We start from the raw sequence: 11,383 nt of genomic DNA on the forward strand, positions 1-11,383 counted from the left end.
CTCCATCCTGGCAGAAAATCAATAGTCCACCAAAATAAACGGTGCCCTGGGAAAGCAGAGCCATGGACATGGCGTTTTCCAGCACTGCCTGGGAGCACAGCCCTGCTCCCAGCCTGGAAAATACATAATTGCACTGATTAGCCCATTATTTGCTAAATTGTTGTAAACACGTTAATAATTAATCAGTATCTGCAGCCTGCCCTCATCAATGTGGTGGTTATTAAAACCCATTCATGATTCCAAGACATTTGTGGGGATATTTTGCAAATCCTTTTTTTTTTTTTTCCCAAGTGCAGCAGATGCTTTTTGTAGTTTTGTGGTTTCGCAGCAACTGTAATTTTTTTTTAACCCAGCAAAACAAAACAAAAGAAAAAAAGACAAAGCATATAAAGATAATTTCTCTGTAAAATGCATTTTCATGCATCACTGCTCGTTTTCTCAAAGTCTTTTTTTTGGGGGACTGAAGATGTCTGGTAGCAAAAATTATTTGTGATCAGATTCAGCACAGTTCAAGGCCTGATTGGAGCTGCAGGTGATAAAATGGAAATTAAAATATTTAAAGCAGACACTCCCAAATCAGGCTGAACCCATAAATGAGCTTTGTGAGATGTCTACAGCAGGCAAAAAAAAAAAAAAAAAAAAAAAAAAGGCAATTAAAAATTGGGATGACAGTTTCAATGTATTTTCCCTTCACCGTGTGGGATGATGAATGAAATCCAGGAATTTGTGCCTGGGTTACAGCTGGAGGTGCCAAAATCTGCCAGCAGCTGGGCAGGGCTTGGAGCCAGGCTCTGCTGAACACACATTTACAGATGGAATTTGGGCTGGACACTCTGCAAAGGGCCAGGGAATAGCCAAAGCAGCCACTGGAAAATCCACCTGAACGTGAGGAAAATCTCCTTTATTTGTAGGCACCCTGTGCCAGGGTCTGCCAAAACAATTCCTGCCCCAAATCCCACCCAGCCCCTGCAGGAATTCATCCCCAAAGCCCTGGAAAAATCCTGGGGCAAAGATGAGTGTCCTCAGCTGGGAGAACACAAAGAAAACCTCCCGTGAAAAACTGAGATTCTGCTCTCAGCACCAAGCCCAGCCCAACAACTCCATCAGATCCCATTCCAGCTGGAAATCTCATCCCAGAGATAAAAACTGGGATCTTGCAGAACTCACTCGGGAAGGAAAAATAATTGGGAGGTGCTGGGACTTAAAATGCTGCCCATCAAAAGGGTGAAAATAAGTTTGAGACACCCTAAAGCTTGGCTTTCTGAGGGAAGCCAGGGAATAAAAAGCTGGATGTAATAAACAGTTTTTCTGTTAGGGAATTCTTTTGAGGAAAAAGATGGACAAGGCTGGAAGTTACTCACGTTTTCCTCTGGAAACATCTGGCAGCAGCTGCTGGGTGGGGAGGGGGAAGGGGACAGGAGTGGGGCACTCCTGTGACACTGCTGGGGGACAGGGGTTTGGGGGAAATGGGGAAAATGGGGGGGAAATAGGGGGAAAATGGGGGGAAATGGGAGGAAATAGGGGAAAAATAGTGGGGAAATGAGGGGGAGATGGGGAGGAATGGGGGAAATTGAGGGGAAATGGGGAAAATGGAGGGAAATGGGGAAAATGGGGGGAAATAGGGGGGGAATGGAGGGAAAATGGGGAAAAATAGGGGGGAATGAGGGGGAAATGAGGGGGAAATGGGGGAAAATAGGGAGAAATGGGGGAAATTCAGGGGAAATGGGAAAATGGGGGAAATGGGGAAAAATGGGGGAAAATAGGGGGGAAATGGAGGAAAATGGGAGGAAAATAGGGGGAAATGGGGGAAAATGGGGGAAAATGGGGGAAATTCAGGGGAAATGGGGAAAATGGGGGAAAATAGGGGGAAATGGGGAAAAATAGGGGGAAAAGGGGGGAAAAGGGGGGAAATGGGGGACTGGGAGAAAGTGGAGGAAACGGAGGTAAGAGGGAAATAAAGGGAGGGAAATGAGTAAGGGGAATGAGGAGGGAGAAAAGGGGGAAAGGAGAGGTAAAGAAGGGGGAAAGAAAAAGGAGAGGAGGGGAAAGAGGAGGAAAAAGAGAAGGAATGATTTTGATTCAAGTAAGAAATAGAAAAGTAGATTTTTGAAATTTAAGAGGGAAAAAAAATAAAACAACACATCAGGGGTCACTCATTAAATTTAGAGATTAAATCAAAAGGAGACAAGTGCCCTGGTCTGTGCTGAAAGTCTGGAATATTTGGTGGAACAGGATTTCAGTGTCCCTGGGGAAATCTGGGCTCCACAGGAACATTTTGTGAAGTGGCTGCAGCTCAGGAGGAGTCGCCAGGAGCACGAGGTGAGGCAGGGAGAGGCTGAGATTTCAGCATGAAAAATGTCCTCCCCCACAAACTGAGGGTAATGACCCCAAACTCAAACCCTGGGAAGTGGCTTTATCCCTCAGGGAAAATTTGTTATTATTTTTAGTGCCTTTATGAAGATGCAGCAGGGAAAAAAAAAAAAAAAAAAAAAAAAAAAAAAGGGAATTCAATCCAAAATAGGATTTTCATTAAAATCACTGGTGCAATTCCTTTGTAATGTTTGGAGCTAAATCCAGCAAACAGCTGGGGAGGGGAAAGGTTTCAAAGACATTAAAGGTGTTTTCGTGAATTCCAGAATTGCTGAGGTTGGGGGAAAAAAAAAAAAAAACAACCTCCAAAATCATCCAATCAAGTAATTCCAGAGCTTTCCCAAGGCCACATCCAAAAGTTTTTAATGCCCCAGGGCTGGGGATCCCAGCTCTGGCCTGGGGAAGCTGTGCCAGGGCTGCAAAACCTTTCCAGGAGGGAATTTTCCAGACAGCTGGAAAGGGGTCTGCACCCAAACTCTGACAGAATCCCTGGAATTCCTGAGCATCACCCTGCAAGCCCCGAGTTTATTACAAGCCCTGTCATTTCCTAGGATATTGTATTTTCCTCTGGCTACAGCCAGCTCTGCCACACGAACCGATTTGTCCCTGGGAGCATTAATTGTTTAACATCGGATCTTAACGAGCTCTCGGCATCAAACCCAGCGGAATTGTGCCCCCAGCAGAAATATCCTGTTTACAGGAGATGCTCAGTGCCAGGAGCCACCTCTGAGGGCTGGAATTGTGTTTCCTTCAGCCACTCATTTCCTGAGCCTCCTGAACATGGGGCACGAGGGGAAATTTGTCATTTTCTGCTGCTTTTTGCTGTGCTTGGCCACAATCTTCCCTGAATCTCCCACCCAGGAAGAGTCTTGGCCCTGCTCCTGCACCAACAGCAGGAATTCCTTCCCAGCTGCTCTGCTGCACGTGCACCAAACTCTTTTAGGCATTTTGAATCATCTAAAAATCTGAATTAAACTCTCTGCTCCACCTGGAAGTTCTCTTGGTTCTGCAAGGGCAGGATTTCAGCCAGGTTTGGATTTGACATCCAATCCCCCAGAGGGGAAAAACAAGCCATGAACAGCAACATTTGCTGGTGGGATTGGATTATTTCAAAGGTCTTTTCCGGCCTTAAAGGTTTCACAATTCTAATTCCTTTTGTCCTGAGAGATCAAGTGACTGAAACAAAGAATCCCAGACTGGTTTGGGTGGGAAAGGACCTTGAATCTCATCCCATTCCACCCCTGCCATGGCAGGGACACTTCCCACTGTCCCAATGTCCAACCTGGCCTTGGGCACTGCCAGGGATCCAGGGGCAGCCACAGCTGCTCTGGGAATTCCATCCCCACCCTGCCAGGGAACAATTCCTGCCCAAAATCCCATCTAAACTTGCTCAGTTTGAAGCCCTTTCCTGGAAAGCTCAAGGAATGACCATAGCATTGGAGCTCTGGCATAAATCCTGCTTTAATCCCAGACTTGAGCAGAGGAAATCAGGATCCTGGTGACAGCGATCCCTGTGTTCCAGCCTCGTGTTCCTATTCCACATTCTGCTGTTCCCAAAGGCCTGTTGTGGTTTATTTCTGCTTTCAAAATGAAGGTGGAGGTTTCACTGATAGGAAACCACATCCTTCCCTCCCATTGTGCTGTTTCTCTTTCCCTGTTCTCCCTCAGCATTCCAGCTGCTTCCACATGCAGATCCACTTCTTCCCTGGAGCTGGGGAAAAAACTTTTCAGGTGCAGCTCTTTCATTTGGCAAAAAAACCCCATTTGGGGCAGGCAAAGCTGTTTAAAAATTCAAATGAGGTTTTCAAATGGTTTTTTAGCTCAGGAATTCGGAGACATTTCCTGAAACACAGGAGCTGGTGCTCAGAGAGACTGGAAATGAATTCTGGATGAAAGCGAAGCGAGGAGAAAAAAGGCCCCTTTTAACACAAAACATGTTTTGAAAATTGCCTTTTCAGGGCATGAATTTGGTGTAGCATTTGATCTGAAGCTAATGAGGTCTGCTCAGGTAAGCAGCTGCCACATGGAATCATGGAATCCCAGGATCATTCAGGTTGGGAGACAACTCCAGGATCATTAAATCCCTGCTGTGAACTGTCCCCAGCCTGTCCCCAGCCCAGAGCTCTGAGTGCCACCTCCAGGAATTCCTGGGACACTCCAGGGATGGGCCCTCCAAACCTCCCTGGGCACAAAGCACTGCAAACACAGCCCAGCCTGAGCAGCAGGGAAAGATCCCAAAAATGCCAAAAGGAGGTGTCTAGAGGAGTTCCCTCCCTGCTGGAGGCTGTGGCTGCTTTGGTGCTGTCCTCACTGTAAGCTCCAGCTCCAGGCATTCCCTGCTCCCTGTGCAGGGACAACACAACACCCCCATGGCTGGGATGATCTGAGCTGACCAGATCTGACTCCTGGGAGCCTCTGGAGGTGGAGATCTGATGACCTCAGCCACAGCCCCAGTTATCCAAACTGAGAACCATTTGTAAAACCTCAGCACCAGCAGCAGCAAACAGTGTGACAAAGCCACAGCCCGATCTGTGCCTGGCGTGGGGAGGAGAAGGAGGAGGAGAAGGAGGAGGAGAAGGAGAAGGAGAAGGAGAAGGAGAAGGAGAAGGAGAAGGAGAAGGAGAAGGAGAAGGAGAAGGAGAAGGAGAAGGAGAAGGAGAAGGAGAAGGAGAAGGAGAAGGAGAAGGAGAAGGAGAAGGAGAAGGAGAAGGAGAAGGAGAAGGAGAAGGAGAAGGAGAAGGAGAAGGAGAAGGAGAAGGAGAAGGAGAAGGAGAAGGAGAAGGAAGGATCCTCCTTGTCTCCGGCTGCAGTGCAGGATGTCACCAGAGGTGTGTGCTCTGTCAATGGGCAGTGTGAAACCAGCTGGGGCCCTGCTCTGCTCTTTCTCCCTGCCAGGACCCGCCCTCCCCCAGGGGTATCTGCTGTCCATGGGCCAGCCAGGCTCACTGCAGGGCTCAGACAATTCCAGCACCCACTGGGAGAGGCTCCACCCAGGGGAGGAGCCCAGCATTCCCACCTGGATCAGCGCTGGGGTTCAGAGCCCCAGCACAGCCTGTGTGCACTGGATTCCCAGAGGAGAGCAGCCCCAGCTCAGCACCACTGGAGCTTCTCCAGGATCATCTGTGCTCCAGCAGCCCCACAGCTGGCCCTGCAGGAGGATTGATCTGGGCTGGCCCCAGCACCACCCACAGGGCTCAGGGCTGCTCTGACTCTCTCTGGGGATCTTTTGTACTATCACATTTTTATTTTTAATTTTCCTCATCAAGAACTGTTATTCCTATTCCCGTATCTTTGCCTAAAACCCCTTAAGTGCAAAATTATAATTTGGAGGAGGAAGGGGGTTCACATTCTCCATTTCTGGGGAGGCTCCTGCCTTCTGTAAGTAGACGCCTGTCTCCATCCAAGACACCTGGACATCCTCTAAAAGGCCCCTGACAGACCCAGGCAGAGCCACCCGAGGCCAGGAGCCGCAGAGCTGAGGGCTGATCCCACTGATCCCACCCCAGACCCGAGGAAAGGCAGAGGTGAGCTCAGGGGCTTTGGGGGGAAATGTCACCGATGTAAATTGTGGGAATTCTCTGAGTTTAACACCCTCCTGGCACCCGGAGGGATTCAGGAGACAAAGAGTCAAAGAGTGTGGAGGATCCTGCTGTTTTCAGCTCCTTTTACTGGAATCTATCAAACAAAAGCTTCTGAAGCTGGGGCTGGCTGGGGGCAGGGGCTGCAGGCAGAGAGGGTTTCCCACTAAAAGAGACAATCAGCCCGTCCCAGGGACAACCCCATCCCAAGGCCACACTGCCAGCCTCTCCTGCTCCATCCCCTCCACAGCAACGTGTTTGTTCACAAGCAAAGCACAGGAAAGCAGGAAAAAAACTTCAGATTAAAATGTCTTTTCTTCTTCTTCTTCTTCTTCTTCTTCTTCTTCTTCTTCTTCTTCTAAACAATGAATCTTGAACCTCAGCATTTTAAAAATCTGTCCTGCACTGGAGGGTGCAGGACTGAATTCACTTTCTCTTCTCCCACTGAAGAGACCACAATGAAGTGATTTTATCAAATCCACCCCTCTCCCACTTTCCACTGTCCCAGGTTGTTCCAAGCCCTTCCAACCTGCCCTTGGACATTTCCAGGGGTGGGGCAGATCCGTTTCTGCAGCTGGAGCAGAGGATCTCTCCCCTCATCCCTCTCTCTGATTTCCCTACAAGAACTCCCCTCTCAGTTCTCATCCTCAGTAAAAACCGGAGCTAGAATGCCTCAGATTTGTTTGATAATTGCAGATTCTCGTTATCCTGCCATCACTCTGGGTGCCAGCAAAGTGTCCAAGTCGTTTACTCGCGCTGTGCAATTGGCAGGGAATGATGGAGACGCCGCAGCTCATCCCAGAACCGCGCTGCAATTCCATCTGCCCTGACGCTGCTCGTCCATAAGCTGCTTTTTTGGGTGTCCTCAGAGGCTGAGGATGTGCTCAGAATGGTGACACCCCTCTGCTCCTGCAAGGAGAGCACCGGGAAGTGCTTCCCACCACCAAGGCCACGATATCAAACAATTCTCCCACTTGGAACAATTTTCCCAAGAAAGACACCTACCAACAGCTTCAAACAGGTGCTGCCAAAGCCACGAGCACGGCTCTTCCCCTACACATCCTTCCAGCCCATGGAGTGCCAGGCTGGTTTGGGTGGGAAGGGACCTTCCAGCTCACTCACCTCATCCTTAAAAATCCTTAAAAATCCCCTTTAGACACCGTGTGTACGATCCTACCTCAGAGCTCGCGTGCAGAAGCGAAACCCCAGGCGACGTTTGCCCTCTGCAGGTGTAAGAAATCCTTTCCCACAGTGTTTTTTCCCGCTAAACACCAGCCCTGTGCTCCAGCCGCGATGGCATTGACACGATTTGCAGGGCGCCGCTGGAGGTGAGGACGCTGCTCCCAACTCCTCCCGTGCGCTGAAGGCTCCATCTAGTGTCACACAGGCAGATTCCCGGGAAAAGGGAGGGGAGAGCTGGGGGAGCCAGGAATGGGGAAAGGAAAGGGGAAAGGAAAAAGAAAGGAAAAAAAGAAAGGAAAAAGGAAAGGAAAAAGAAAGGAAAAAAAGATAGGAAAAAGGAAAGGAAAAAGGAAAGGAAAAAGGAAAGGAAAAAGGAAAGGAAAAAGGAAAAAGGAAAGGGGAAAAGAAAAAGGAAAATAAAAAGGAGGGGAAAGGGAAGAGGGAAAAGAGGAAAGGGAAAAGGGAAAAAAAGGGAAAAAAGGGAAAATAGGGGGGGAAAGGGAGGGAAAGGGGGAAAAGGGGGGGGGGAAGGGAAAAGGGAAGGAAACTTCCTCCCATGCTTTGCTTTCCAAAACAATTTCAAAGCAAGTGAAGACCAGATCTTCCACCCTGGCTTTGGGAAAGGGAAGGACGGGGCCCAGGGAATGGCTCCCCAGTGGCAGAGGGCAGGGCTGGATGGGATTTTGGGCAGGAATTGTTCCCTGGCAGGGTGGGCAGGGCTGGATGGGATTTTGGGCAGGAATTGTTCCCTGACAGGGTGGGCAGGGCTGGCACAGGGTGCCCAGAGCAGCCCCTGGATCCCTGGCAGTGCCCAAGGCCAGGCTGGACATTGGATTTGGAGCAGCCTGGGACAGTGGGAGGTGTCCCTGCCATGGCAGGGGTGGCTCTGGGTGGGATTTCAGATCCCTTCCCACCCAAACCAGTCTGGAATTCTCTGATGACTCACGTGTGATCCAGGAATTCTGTTGCCATCACTTAATTTCCCCAAGATCTGCTCTGTAACCAACACTGGACCCAAATCCAGGAGGAATCTGTGCAGATCTCGGGGGCAGCCCCATGGCACCCACAGTGCCAGGCTCGGGCACCCAGTGAAGGATCAGCCCAGATGCTGAGGGACAGAAATGCCAGGCTGGGTCTGCCAGGAGCCCAAAATCCCTGAGAGTTTGAGTCTTCCTGACAGCCCCAGTGGGAGCATTCCCAGTTTAACCCAAACCCAGGAAAGCCTCAGCTCCTCCCTTCCTTCAGAGGCATCCGTGACACTGCTGGGAATTCACTGGGAGCACTCAGACTGAACAGCCACCAGAGCTGCTATTTGCATCATCTGAATTTATTACTATTATTATTGTTAATATTATTATTATTGTTGTTATTATTGTTATTATTCCCAAGGACTTGATGTGAGAAACGGCTGAAAAGTCCAGGTTTGCCTTGGGAACAGCAGCCAATGGATATAAATTGCAAGTTTAAAATGAATCCCCAGCAGAGGCCCATTGGACAGCTCCCCGGGAGCCCTGTGCGTCTCCTCTTATCCCTGTTTTCCACCCAGCCCACAGCATTCCCAGCCCAGTGCTCCCCATTATCCCCTCGTTCTCCTGCCCTGCAGCATTCCCTGCATTTCCCTCGCTATCCTCCCAAGCTGCCTCTCAGTATTCCCAGCCCCTTTATTCCTGTCCTGCAGCATCCCCAGTTCTGTCCCTGTGCCCTGCCACTATCCCATTATCCCGGGACAGCATTCCCAGCCCCTTTATCCATTAAACCATTATCTCTCTATCCTGGAGCAGCATTCCCAGCCCCGTTATCCCATTACCATCCCATTATCCCGGGACAGCATTCCCAGCCCCGTTATCCCTCTATCCTGGAGCAGCATTCCCAGCCCCGTTATCCCTCTATCCTGGAGCAGCATTCCCAGCCCCGTTATCCCTCTATCCCATTATCCTGGAGCAGCATTCCCAGCCCCGTTATCCCTCTATCCCATTATCCTGGAGCAGCACTCCCAGCCCCGTTATCCCTCTATCCGGGAGCAGCATTCCCAGCCCCATTATCCCATTATCCCGTTATCCCGGGACACCATTCTCAGCCCCATTATCCCATTACCCCAGAGCAGCACTCCCAGCCCCGTTATCCCATTATCCCAGGACAGCATTCCCAGCCCCGTTATCCCGTTGCCATCCCGTTTTCCCGTTATCATCCCGTTATCCCTCTATCCCAGGACAGCATTCCCAGCCCCGTTATCCTGTTATCCCATTATCCCAGAGCAGCATTCCCAGCCTCGTTATCCTGTTATCCCATTATCCCAGGACAGCATTCCCAGCCCCATTATCCCATTATCCCAGGACAGCATTCCCAGCCCCGTTATCCCGTTGCCATCCCGTTATCCCTGTATCCCGCCCTCCCGCAGCACCGCCCCGTGGCCGCTCGGGCAGCAGGACCATCCCGGCAGGAGTTTGTCCCTCCGGTGCCGATCCCGTTCCCCGTGGCCGGAGGATTCCCCTCGGGAGCACACGGGTGTTCGCATCCCACCCCCCTGCCCTGTTCCCCTGCGGGAATTCCCTCCGGAGGCACGGGAATTGCGGCATGGCACACGGATTTGGGGACTCCGGACGGACAGAGGGCTCCAGGTGTCCCACAAAGGGGCTCAGGACAGCTCACATCGCTCTCTCCCCTCTCCTTCCTGTGTTTTGGCTCATTTCCAGGAGTTTCCCGGCTCGGGAGGGGACAGGGACCTGCCCCACAACACCCCTGGGGACGAGGGGAGTCACAGCCAAAACCAGCTCCTTTAACCCCCAAAAATCTCCTTTAATCCCCAAAAAATCTCCTTTAATCCCCTGAGTGTCCTTCCAACCCCCCAAATCTCCTCTGAACCTGTTCCCTGGAACTACAGCTTGAAGGAAAAACAAGTCCCTGTTTCCTCCCCCTTTGTCTCAGCCCCAGGAAATGAAATTCCAATTACTCCCCATGAAATGCCTCCCCTAACTAAAACCATTACCTAAACCCCAATTTCCTCATGAATTCCCCCCTAATTAAAATCATTAACCCCAATTTCCCCATGAATTCCCCCCTAATTAAAATCATTAACCCCAATTTCCCCATGAATACCCCCTAATTAAAATCATTAACCCAAATTTCCCCATGAATTCCCCCCTAATTAAAATCACTACCTAACCCCAATTTCCCCATGAAATGTCCCCCTAATTAAAATCATTAATTTCCACATAAAATACCCCCATAAATAAAATCATTACCTAACTCCAATTTCTCCAGGCAACTCCCCCATAAATAAAACCATTAGCTAACCCAAATTTCCCCCCTAACGAAATGCCCCCTAATTAAAATCATTCATTAATCCAAATTTCTCCTTGGCCCAGCAGAAGCCCTCAATCCATGTTTTCACATACAGCCAGGTTCATTTTTGATTTAAATCCCAGGTATTGCATCCCTGATCTCAGCCAGGTGACATTTCCCTTTAAAACCTGGAATATTTCATGGAGGTTTGAAGGAATTTCTTATCCCAGCACCGAGGAGGTGACAGAGGTGACAAGTATCTGTTAGGTGAAGTTATTTAATATATTTAATAGCACAGAGAGTTTAATCACTGACTGTTCCTCTCTTCACCATCCTCAGGAATAGTTTGGGGTGGTTTTTTTATTTTTTTTTCCCTAATATCCCAGCATTAAATTGCAGGGGGAAAATAACCCCAGCAGAAATGTTGGGACAAACAAGGGGAAATATTGCAAAATAAGGAGGATCCAACTGCAGCCACAGCTTTTCTGGGCACCCTCCCAGGGAACAATTCCTGCCCCAAATCTAATATTTGAATAAATACAAATACAAACTGTCAGGAATCAACTGCTGCTCCCTGCTGCTCTGTTGCACGTCTATAAACCCATTAACAGGACTCCACAAACCCCAAATAAATTCCACTACGCTGAATTCTGAAAGAAAACTGAATAGCATTTGGTACTTAGTATTTAATTAAAGCTTCTACCTCTTTATTTCACCACAGGGGTGCTACTTTTTGCTGTAATAAATTATTTTTTTTTTCCTACTGACAGCTACCTGAATGCATTTGCAATTCACTTAAGAGGATTAATTAAGGCTTGTTTTCACGACAAGTAATTTTTTTTTTAGAGCAATTAAAATCGAGTTTAAAGTTATAACATATATTTGATAGCAATTACTGAAACTAATGCTAGAAAATTCAATATTCATCCCCAGGAATCCTCTAAGAGAAGGAAGGACCTGCTTTTTCCTGC

General features: G+C 49.1%; 1 long non-coding RNA gene across 1 annotated transcript in view; it reads left to right on the top strand.

Annotated features, from left to right (window-relative positions):
- Window positions 1-11,383, top strand: part of LOC136363943 (uncharacterized) — a 181,320-nt gene that overhangs the window by 125,753 nt on the left and 44,184 nt on the right. The window lies entirely within an intron of this gene.

This window comes from Sylvia atricapilla, chromosome 8 (genome assembly GCF_009819655.1).
Source record: "Sylvia atricapilla isolate bSylAtr1 chromosome 8, bSylAtr1.pri, whole genome shotgun sequence".
Classification (NCBI taxonomy): Eukaryota; Metazoa; Chordata; class Aves; order Passeriformes; family Sylviidae; genus Sylvia; species Sylvia atricapilla.